This window comes from Gobio gobio (genome assembly GCF_949357685.1).
Source record: "Gobio gobio genome assembly, chromosome: 4".
Classification (NCBI taxonomy): Eukaryota; Metazoa; Chordata; class Actinopteri; order Cypriniformes; family Gobionidae; genus Gobio; species Gobio gobio.
The window spans coordinates 48,804,407-48,815,321 of NC_137100.1; positions in this window are offsets into that span (position 1 = coordinate 48,804,407).

The following is a 10,915-nucleotide window of genomic DNA, read 5'->3' on the forward strand; positions in this document are numbered from 1 at the left end:
CGGCGCGTTTCCCTGATTTTCGCTATAACCTGGGTCAATAGGGAAATCGGCGGGAAAGCATACAGCGGGAGGCTGGGCCAAAGTTGGGACAGCGCATCCTCGCTTTTGGACAAGAACGTCGAGCAGCGGGCGTTCTCTTTTGTTGCAAAGAGGTCGAGCTCCGCTCTGCCGAATAGGCGCCATACCAGCTGGACTGTCTGGGGGTGCAGGGACCATTCTCCTGGGAGAATGAGGCCCCTGGACAGCTTGTCCGGGCCCACGTTGAGGTGGCCCGGAACGTGCGCCGCTCTCAGCGAGCGCAGCGAGCTGTGTGCCCACACGAGCAGGCGTTCCGTCAGATTGCCCAGACACCTGGACCTGACACCGCCCTGCCGGTTCACGTAGGACACCACCGTGGTATTGTCCGACCGGACCAACACATGGTGTCCCCGTATAAACGGGAGAAACTGCTTGAGCGCGTTCTCTACCGCTATCATCTCCAAACAGTTTATGTGTAGGAGTTTTTCTCCGCTCGACCAGAGGCCCGAGGCCGGTCTGCCCTCGAAAACGGCGCCCCAACCCGAGGTGGAGGCGTCCGTCGAGATGACTTTGCGGTGTGAGATGGCTCCCATTGTCACTCCCCGCTGGTACCAGTCGGCTACTAACCAGGGCTCTAGGGCTGCAACACAGCCCTGAGTCACTCTGATCCTGAAACCTCCGGCAGCCCAGGCTCTGTGAGGCACTCGGGCGTTTAACCAGCGTTGCAGCGGGCGCATGCGCATTAAGCCCAGCTGGAGCACAGCTGCAGCTGAGGCCATACGTCCCAGCATCCTCTGAAAAAGCTTGAGAGGTGCGATTTTGCCCGGCCGGAAGTACGCAGCCATGCGCCGAACTTGGCGTGTGCGTTGTGGTGACAGGCGGGCAGACATAGCCACAGTGTCCAGATTCAAACCCAGAAATGAGGTTGATTGCGTGGGCACTAATGAGCTCTTGGTCCAGTTGACCGTGAGCCCCAGGCTGTCCAAATGGCTGAGCAGCATTGCCCTGTGGGCGAGGAGCTCGGCCTCTGACTGCGCCAGGATGAGCCAGTCGTCCAAGTAGTTCAATATTCGCATCCCCCGGTTTCTCAGGGGAGCGAGGGCCGCGTCCATGCACTTCGTAAATGTACGGGGTGCTAGTGACAGGCCGAACGGAAGGACGGTGTATTGATAAGCCTGGCCGTCGAAGGCGAATCGTAAGAATGGCCTGTGACGCGGCGTTATCTTGATTTGAAAATATGCGTCTTTCAAATCTAGGGAAATTAGCCAGTCTCTCGGGCGAATATGCGCGAGGATCTGCTTGGTCGTAAGCATCTTGAACGATCTCCTCAAAAGAGCTTTGTTCAGACGCCTCAGATCCAGAATCGGTCTGAGCGACCCGTCCCTTTTTGGCACGAGAAAATATCGGCTGTAAAAGCCTGACTCGCTCATAGAATGGGGAACCGGTTCTATAGCCCCTTTGCACAGCAGCGTGGCTATCTCCGCTCGAAGTAGATGTGCTACTTCTTCGCTCACTCTCGTCTCTATACGCGCACAGAAGCGCGGAGGGCGGCGAGCGAACTGCAGAGTGTAGCCGTGCTTCACTGTTCTCAGCACCCATTCTGATACACCTGGAATGGCTTCCCACGCTTTCGCGTGTGCCAAACGGGACAGAACGGCCTCTGGGCTCGAAACGCCGCGTTTCGCGGGTTTGACGGCCCGTATAAGAGGGGCGGGCGCGGTGCGCGCGCTCTCTGTGCTGTGGGCCAGCCGCTCGCTTTCGGTGGCTGGCCGCCTTACACACTGTGTCTTTACCGCTTTGAGCGGGGAATGTCTTGTGTGTGGCCCTACACTCATCGCTTCGGCCACCTTGGGCGGAAAACAAATGGTGTGTGGCGCGGCGCGTAGCGCCTGGGGCATAATGTTCGCGAAAATGTGCTAGCGCGTTTGAGCGGGCACAACTCTTACGCGTGGAACATGACCGGTTAAGAGTGGCTGTGTGACAGCGCGTGTGGTGGCTAGGCGTGGACGCAGACAAGCGGACACGTGACCTAACTCTAGCACTCGAGCGGCCGGAGGCCGCTTTATGTGAGTGGGGGACACGGGGTTTATAGTGCTTATGTGCAGGGGTGAACACAGAAAAGTGGGCACATTTACTGCATTTGAAACACATACGGCGTGAGCCGTGCAACCAGAAATAATGCAACTTTTGTGATTTCTCTGGTTCGCTGTAAAAACGGCGGTGGTTGACAGGCGAGAGGGCGTTTTTGCCGGCTCGTTGGCTGCGTGAAATTCCTCTGCAGCAGCCACAGTGGTGGGGGCTGACAGGAAAAAGAGTTTTGACGGTGGTCCGGCCGCAGCGGGACTTAACCGTCGTTTCTTGCCTCTGGCTAGGAGGGCTTTGGAGGCTCGGACTTCAGCACGATCCTAGGCCGGGGGCCCCGAGGGGGAGGCGGCTTACCGTGGCTGGAGGAGCGCGATCTGGGGCGGCCGCTCGGTCTTCGCTGAGACGAAGGGGGCCGCGCTGGGCGCTGCGCGGAGCTCGGTGCTGGCTGGTCGCGAGGACGGCGAGCAACGGAGCTACCGCTGGCGCCTGGGGGTCGAGGCAGGAAGAGGTTCATGGCCTGCGTCGTCTTCTGTACTTCGGAGAAACGGTCGACGATCCCCTTGACCGCTGGTCCGAAGAGCCCAGATGGAGAGAGCGGGGCGTTTAAGAAGGCCGCGCGCTCTGTTTCTCGCATGTCCGCGAGCGTGAGCCAGAGGTGGCGCTCAGCTACCGTGAGGGAGGCCATAGAGCGTCCGAGGGCCTGTGCTGCGGTCTTGGTAGCGCGGAGGGAGAGATCCGTCGCGCTTCGCAAATCCGTGATCAGCTCAGCGTCACAGCTCCTCTCGTCCAGATCACGGAGGAGATTGGCTTGGAGGATTTGCAGCACGGCCATAGAGTGCAGAGCAGACGCAGCTTGACCGGAGGCAGCGAAAGCGCGGCTGATCAGCGATGACGTCACTCTGCAGGCCTTAGACGGGAGGGCAGCCTTTGAGCGCCAACCAGAAGGCGGGCAAAGGTGCGCTGCGACCGCCTCTTCCACCGGAGGGATAGCGTTGTAGCCTTTCTCAGCCGCGCCGTCAACTTGTGAGAGCGTCGAAGAAGCCTGAGACGAGACCCTCGCGGAGAATGGCGCGTTCCAGGACTTCGCGAGCTCCTCGTGAAGCTCTGGCAGAAAGGGTGCAGTCCTGGCGGTGGGCGCACGGCGGCGACTGTTCAGGAAGCATCCGTCGAGCCGATTCGGCGCTGCCACCTTAGGCGGGGCCCATTCGAGGCCTAGCTGCTCGACAGCCCGGGTGAGAAGGCGCAACAGTTCGGCGTCCTCACCCGCTCGAGAGCGTCCGGAGGCTCGGACTGAAGAGGTCGCGGAAGACCATTCCTCGCTGTCGGAAGCCATGATGGAGCAGCTGTCGGCGCGTTCCGCGGCCGCATCCGCCTCATCCCCAGAGGCGGCAACAGAAATGGCGGCCTGGGGTGGGGGCGGGGAAGGCGAGAGTGAAGCGGGCGGGAAGGGTTCCGGCGAGCTTCTCTCGGCCAACTCCGGAGTCCGCTGCGAGCGGCGCTTTTTCCTGCGCGGCTTAGCAGAGACTGGAGGGATGTCATCTTCGAACTGATCGAGTCGAGCCCGCAGGGTCGACATCGTTAGTTCTTCGCACTCCGGGCATCCGCCGGCGAGAAGTGCGGCGGCGGCGTGATCACGGCCCAGGCAGAGAGCGCAGATCACATGGCGGTCTCCGGAACTGAGCTGCGCGTGACACGAGCCGCAGGTGGAACGAGACATTTTTAGAAAAACGCTCGGCTCTTTTTGTGAAAGTGTGACGCAGCGGCGACAACACTGAGCAATAAAAGGATATAATGCTGCCGGATAGCAGAGCAGGCACGGATGGCTGAAGGTGGCGCGATGCTGCCGGCTTCTTCAGGCGCTGTCCTCTGCTTGCTCGTCTGCACGTTCAACGGCGGCGGGTTCCAGATCCAGCGATGCGAAGGGCTTCGCTGAAGAAAAGAAAATCGAATATGCAGCCCGTGAGCCCTGCTTATATACACGTGGCCACGCCCCACCTGTAGGCAAATGAAGCCAGGTGGGCGCGAAGCGCCCTCATTGGTCGCCACGTCACGCGGGCTCACCGATAGGCTGCTGCAGTTGCCAGCAGAGCAGCCAATAGCACGCTGGAATAGCCTGCTATGGTCTGCCAGGCTGCCGCACTGCGTTGACAATGTTACAAAATTAAGGATAATTTTGGGTTTTTCAGAAATCTCGAAGAAAGAATACTTTCCCGTAGCGTAAGGAACTTACGCAATACGAGAGAACCTCTCGTAAGAGAAGCAAACTTTTTTCATCTGCCCAAGGATGAGCATTTGAAGACTAAGTGGCTTGAAGACAAACCATACATCGTCACGATTGAGTGTTTATTAGTCTTCAAATGTCTCTATTTGCATGTTTCGCGATCTCAGGAAGCTTTTATTATGGACTTCTATTATGGCACATGGTATCTTCTTCGTCTGTCTGTACCATATATGGACTACATCTGCACAGAGCGCCCTCCGGCAGCCAGTATGAATTGAAAACAACAAGAGACTCAATCGCTCATGATTAGGCTATATCTGCGCATTTTGAGGAAGTATTGAATAAAAAATACTCCTCTGTTTAGAAATTTTACACACACATATGAGAATCTATTAAAGTCCCTGTAAAGGCAATTCTGAGATTTGTTTCTAAACACATTATAAATGTTAGAAATGTATTGCTGAAACACATTACAAAGACTGTGAACTATGAAGTACTGAATTCAGAAGTTAGACCGTTAAACAGTTTTTCACCGTTGCTGTGTTCAGGATTTTCTGGGCGGGGCTAAAACGGTGGCTCGATGACGCACTATAGGTGTTTCTCAATGTCAAGGATCCTTCCTCTGCAGGACTGGTCCTTCCAAGTCACTTCCTTCAGAGGCTAGGCGAGGCTCCTCTTTAGCATTCGGAGAACAGGTAAATGGAACAGGCTAGCAAGTGCGCGTCAGCCTCATTACGCCAGTGAAAAGGTCCGTTAGCCATCAATAACGTCATTTGTATAACGGTTGTAATTTGTACTGGCATTTAAAAGTTAAACTTTACTTACATTTACTACGGTTATAACTAATGTTTGGTAACGTAAATACTTACACTTGAAAGCATATTGCCCCGTTAACACTCCGCCAACGTCCGATATTTTGTATTTTTTGAACAAGATAGCAAAGCTGCGCGCATAGGATTGTGGATGATTTGAGAACGCTAAGTGCGCGAAGTCTACTCGTATGCATCCTTTCCTGTATATGGCATATCTTTCGAACGAAGGACTCAGACCTTGGTTGAAATTCCGAGGATCCTCGACATTGGAACAGCCCTTCGACGGACGACGATGACGTAGCATCCTCGGAATTCTGGCTTCCGAGGATCCTTCTTTGACATTGAGAAACGCCTTATTTCTCCTCATCTGCACACTTTTGAACTAAAAGCCCTGAGGGATGTTGATTTGTCGCGAGTCTTCGTGAGGAGAATAGAGCAGTTTTTTTATGAAAGAGATCAGCTGAGGCTCATATTACAATCAAACGGTACCAATGCGGTTTTCGTATTCATAACTCCTGACACATATTAACAAATTACTCTGTCACTATAAGACTTTGATGGGCGTTCCGTTTCCGAAAATATCTGCACAGACTATACCAATCACAACTGACTGGGACATCGGACCTATCAACGCAGATTAGCGTCACGTAAAGGCGGGTTTTGAAAAGTGAATCACTAAAGGAATCATTTGAGAATCGCTGTCAAAACAGGTCAAAATAAATGCATATTATAAGAAAACTAAAGTTTTTTTTGTCATTGCATGCATGCAAAACTGTTGTTGGGGACTTCTAAAACAATATTTGGAACATTTTAAATGCCATAATAGGTGCTCTTTAATATTACTAAAGCAAGATGCACTTAAGTATAGAAAAAAATTATGGTTTATTCAAACACTTTAATAACTTTTTTAATTAATGCATCTAATTACAGTCAGTAACAATACAAATCAAGCACAAATAAAACAAAACCAATATGCAAAACAAAGGAATAGAGAAATAAATGCATTCTGTATATGTGACCCTAGACCACAAAACCAGTTATAAGGGTCAATTTTTGAAATAAACTTTCAATTGATGTATGGTTTGTTAGGATAGGACAAGGATAGGCCGAGATACAACTTTTTGAAAATCTGGAATCTGAGGGTGCAAAAACAACATATTGAGAGAATCGCCTTTAAAGTTGGCCAAATGAAGTCCTTAGCAATGTATATTACTACTACTAATAATACATTTTTGATATATTTACGGTAGGAAATTTACAAAATATTTTCATGGAACATGATCTTTACTAAATATCCTAATGATTTTTGGCATGCAAGAAAAATCGATAATTTTGACCCATACAATGTATTGTTGGCTATTGCCACAAATATACCCGTGTGACAATGACTGTTTTTGTGGTCCAGAGTCACATATGATGCATGTGTCAATATTATGTGTTTTTTTTCTCTCTCTCTCTAATGAGAAAGCAACTATCAGACTACTACTGAGAAATTCACATGCAAAACCAGAATGGGTGTTTCTTAATCATTGGGTATTTTCAAACCTGAAGTGTTTTTCTAACCGCTTCAACCGCCGAAATGCCCATCGTGCTTTGAAAACGCCTCACTGATTGGGTAACACCCACTAGCATTCCACAAAGATATGCTTTCATGATATACAAACTCATCATTGTATCAATGTCACTTTGCTATCTGTATTTAGTTTTGATCACAGTCAGATTATCTTAGAACTGTATGGCATCCTTCTGTCTCTAGAGACAATGGCTCAAATGTCAAAATGTCTCAAAGACATATGGACACTGCCACAGTCACCTCTGATAACAGAGCACTCTATATTGTAATGTAGATATTTTCTGTAAAGCTACTTTGAAACTATATATGTATTGTGAACAGTGCTACAAATGAATGTGAATAGAATTGAGAGTATCTGAATTGTACAAATCTTTAAAAAAAAAAAAAAAAGGTTTTATGACTAAATCATCAAAGGACATTAAAGAACCTTCCTCAAACAGGACACGTATGTATATCCAGAGTGTGCCAGAGTTTAAATCAGGAGTGGCTTCTCGTATGTATTACCTGGTTTTTAATTTCCTGTGTAACAGGTTTGGTTCTTTGTTCTCTTCCTCCTTTCAGGTATGTTATTTCTATCTGTTAGGCTATTTCTTGACTCCTTTTTCTTCCCATTGTGGATATTTGAGCTGAGGTTGGTTTCGCGATAATTCAGTAGCTACAACAAAGTTATATTTTATTTTCAAGAGTTCAAAATCTATAATGAATATTTGTAAGAGTGGACTCCTGTAGATGGTTCAATCTACAGGGTTGCCAGAGAGAAGAAGAGAGCAAAGACAAGAAGCCCAGATGACTTCAAGAGCCAGAGGAAAAGAAAGAGAGAGAGAGAGCCACAGTTCCAATCCTTTTATCTATTCCTTGACCATGTGACTGAAACCAAATGTATTCTTTTAAACTGACCAATCAGACCAAACTTCCCCCACTGTCACACATAAAGGTGTGGCACCTCATGTGGCCTACAGGCCTGCCTTTTGTCTTCCAGGTCCTTGTGATAAGCAAATGTGTTGAAAACAGTAAAGCAAATTTCTTTGTTGGATTTCAAATATCAAATATCAAATATCTTTGATTATTTTCAATCCTTTCAGTCCCCCCTTGGCACATTTGGCCACATTCATAAAATGTCCAGAGGTGACACAGTCAACAAAGACATGCTTTCAGTTGTGTAGATGTCATCTTCAGACTTGTCGTCCAGGCATGTTGGAAAAGCAGTTTGTCAGTCCTTACAGCCCTGCTTGAGAACTTCATGAAATGGTGTGGTGCAATCTCTTTGATCACTGATATGCAAAACGTCCATTGAATACCTCACACCTCAAGAACAGTCACTGAAGATGAGAACAAACGCTTGTCTCTCTTTCTGAGGCAGAACACAGGAGGTGAATTCGAGCAGCAGGAATCTGTAACAAATAGCCCAACAAACAACAAAATAGCATACACTTTTGTCATTTGTCATTTGGTCATTGGCATTTGTCATTGGTCAGAAGTTTGATATGGTCAGATTAAAATATTCTCTGGCAATAAGCCTTTAAATCGATGTACTTAATAAAGTGGTCAAGGTTTAGAATAAAAAGAAGATCTCACAAGCTCTTACATTATTTCTAGAAACATTTAAATAATCTGCATCATAACAAAACAACAATCACATTGTTGGGTTTACACCCCTCTTTCATTTAGAGTATCAGCAAAATATTGTGTAACCAAATACAGAAATTCAATTGAATTCATGTCCAAAACCATTGTTACATTGTAAAATGGACAAAATACAAAGACTCAGAACTCAAAATCAAAATCAACAAAATTGAAAATAAAATGCATTTTTACAATACACTGATAAAATAATATTTTTCACTAGGTAAGGATGAGAAATACCCTTTTGATATTTAAATTGGTGAGACAAATAATACCTGATTTAGTAAATCAAAAGAAAGAAACAAAACAAACAATAACTTGAAGAAATTCACAGTTGGAATACAGTCTAGATGTAAAGACATTTTGTGAGGCAGATGGAGATTTGACTTTGTGTGAAAATCAAATTTATGTGACTGAATTTAGCTGTGGCTATGTGTAAATCATGTCCAAACCCTGGTGAGGAGGTTTACAATAGTGATGCAAATTTAGCCCTGTTGTAAAACAGGCAGCCAGTATGTGAATGTGAGTATGAGATGTGACCTGGCTCAAAATTCCTCTCACACCAATGTTTTTGTTAAGGAGCATGATAAAATGCAAAGTTTGGAGTTCTTGAATCCTGCGCTGTGATGAAAACATTCTCATGGTTAATGCAATTGTAATTCACACTGTAGCCACATGGCAATTCTGTGCTCCTGTACATGGTTTAACTGCAGCTATATCGGGAATAGCAGAGTTTCCAATTCGGAGACTAACAAATTCAACATAGACACACATGCAACTTGAAATTGCTGTACAATTCCAGTATTAAAGTTATTCCAATTTACACAAGATACATGGCCTAGAATGCACAGCATCTACAGCATCTTTATCCTAAGCATCTTTATCCTAAGTGTTTCATCACTTACAGTAAAGCAATCCTGTGTTTTAAAGAATAAACTTGACTAGTCTATGTGTATCTTGTAGCACAAACAACCATAAGATGTAATCAATGCGCACAATGTGTTATACAATTACAAATTCGAAAATACAGACAGGATCATTGCAATCTGAATGTTTTACTATTAAACTCCTTGCTAAGAGGCTGCTAGCCCGCTTGCGAGTGAAGTTAATAGCTGAAGGCCTTGCATGAACACTGCAGTTAGCTCACTGAGAGTCTTACCTGCAAATGAGCGCTGATCTTTTCCCTTAGAAAGTAATTTCCTATTTTTCAGAAAATACGGCGGAGGCCGACCTCGACCCAGCGACCAGCATTTTAAATCGCCATGACCTATTTTCTGACAGGATCTGCAAAACCTGTTCTCTTTGTCATGGGGTTGTTTGCTAGGTTCTCCTGGAGTATGAGGATAATGACCTTCTAATAATTGCAAACCATGCGTTCTGGTACACGACACTGCGCTATTCCGTTGCTGCACCCGCTTAAGAACTGAAATAGGCACACTTTCTTGCGCATTTTCTGAACTAAACGTTTCAGATTCATTAGAGCAAGTCACCTCATCTATGAAGTGAACATGCTTTTTAATCCCATCGCTGTTAAGCATTATGGGAGGCATGCGCTTTTTAGCATTTAGCTTAGCCTTGAGATCTGCAATGGTTTCTTTGTGCTTTTTACACTTTTCAGTCAGGGCTAACTGCTCAGCTAGTAAGTGTAAGAGTGGACTCCTGTAGATGGTTCAATCTACAGGGTTGCCATTAGACTAAAAAACGTTATCAGAAAGATGGAAGAAAACTGTACATTTCTTGTCTATTTCCACCCACTGCAACTCATACCAACGACGGAGATAAGCGCAGTTACAATAGCAAAATATGTGGGAGAGCGTTGCTATAATATGACTATATTGTATTGCAATAGGGAGCACTTCAAAGTCAATACTAAATCAAAACTAGTTAGCACAGTATTTGTAATAGAAAGGATTTAATGACAAAATCTGGTTATGGTTACACTTAAAATAGTTTCAAAATGGATGGATGAGATGATAAACTTATAACATTAATCGTACACAGCATGAATACAATGTTACCTGAGAGATAGAGAGAGAGAGAGAGAGAGAGAGGGAGAGAGAGGGGGGAGAGAGAGAGATAGAGAGAGAGAGAGGGGGGGGGGGAGAGTGGGGGAGAGAGAAGAAGAGAGCAAAGACAAGAAGCCCAGATGACTTCAAGAGCCAGAGGAAAAGAAAGAGAGAGAGAGCCACAGTTCCAATCCTTTTATCTATTCCTTGACCATGTGACTGAAACCAAATGTATTCTTTTAAACTGACCAATCAGACCAAACTTCCCCCACTGTCACACATAAAGGTGTGGCACCTCATGTGGCCTACAGGCCTGCCTTTTGTCTTCCAGGTCCTTGTGATAAGCAAATGTGTTGACAACAGTAAAGCAAATTTCTTTGTTGGATTTCAAATATCAAATATCTTTGATTATTTTCAATCCCTTCAAAGTTATCTAACTGCGTTTGAAGATCTTGAATCTTTGCCTCAGACTTTTCTGCTTCTTCATTTTTAGAATCCACTTCTTTACATTTCGCATCTACTTGAAAATAGATGTGTTGTCACATCACGTAGCCTTTTACAACTTATGAAGTTTAAC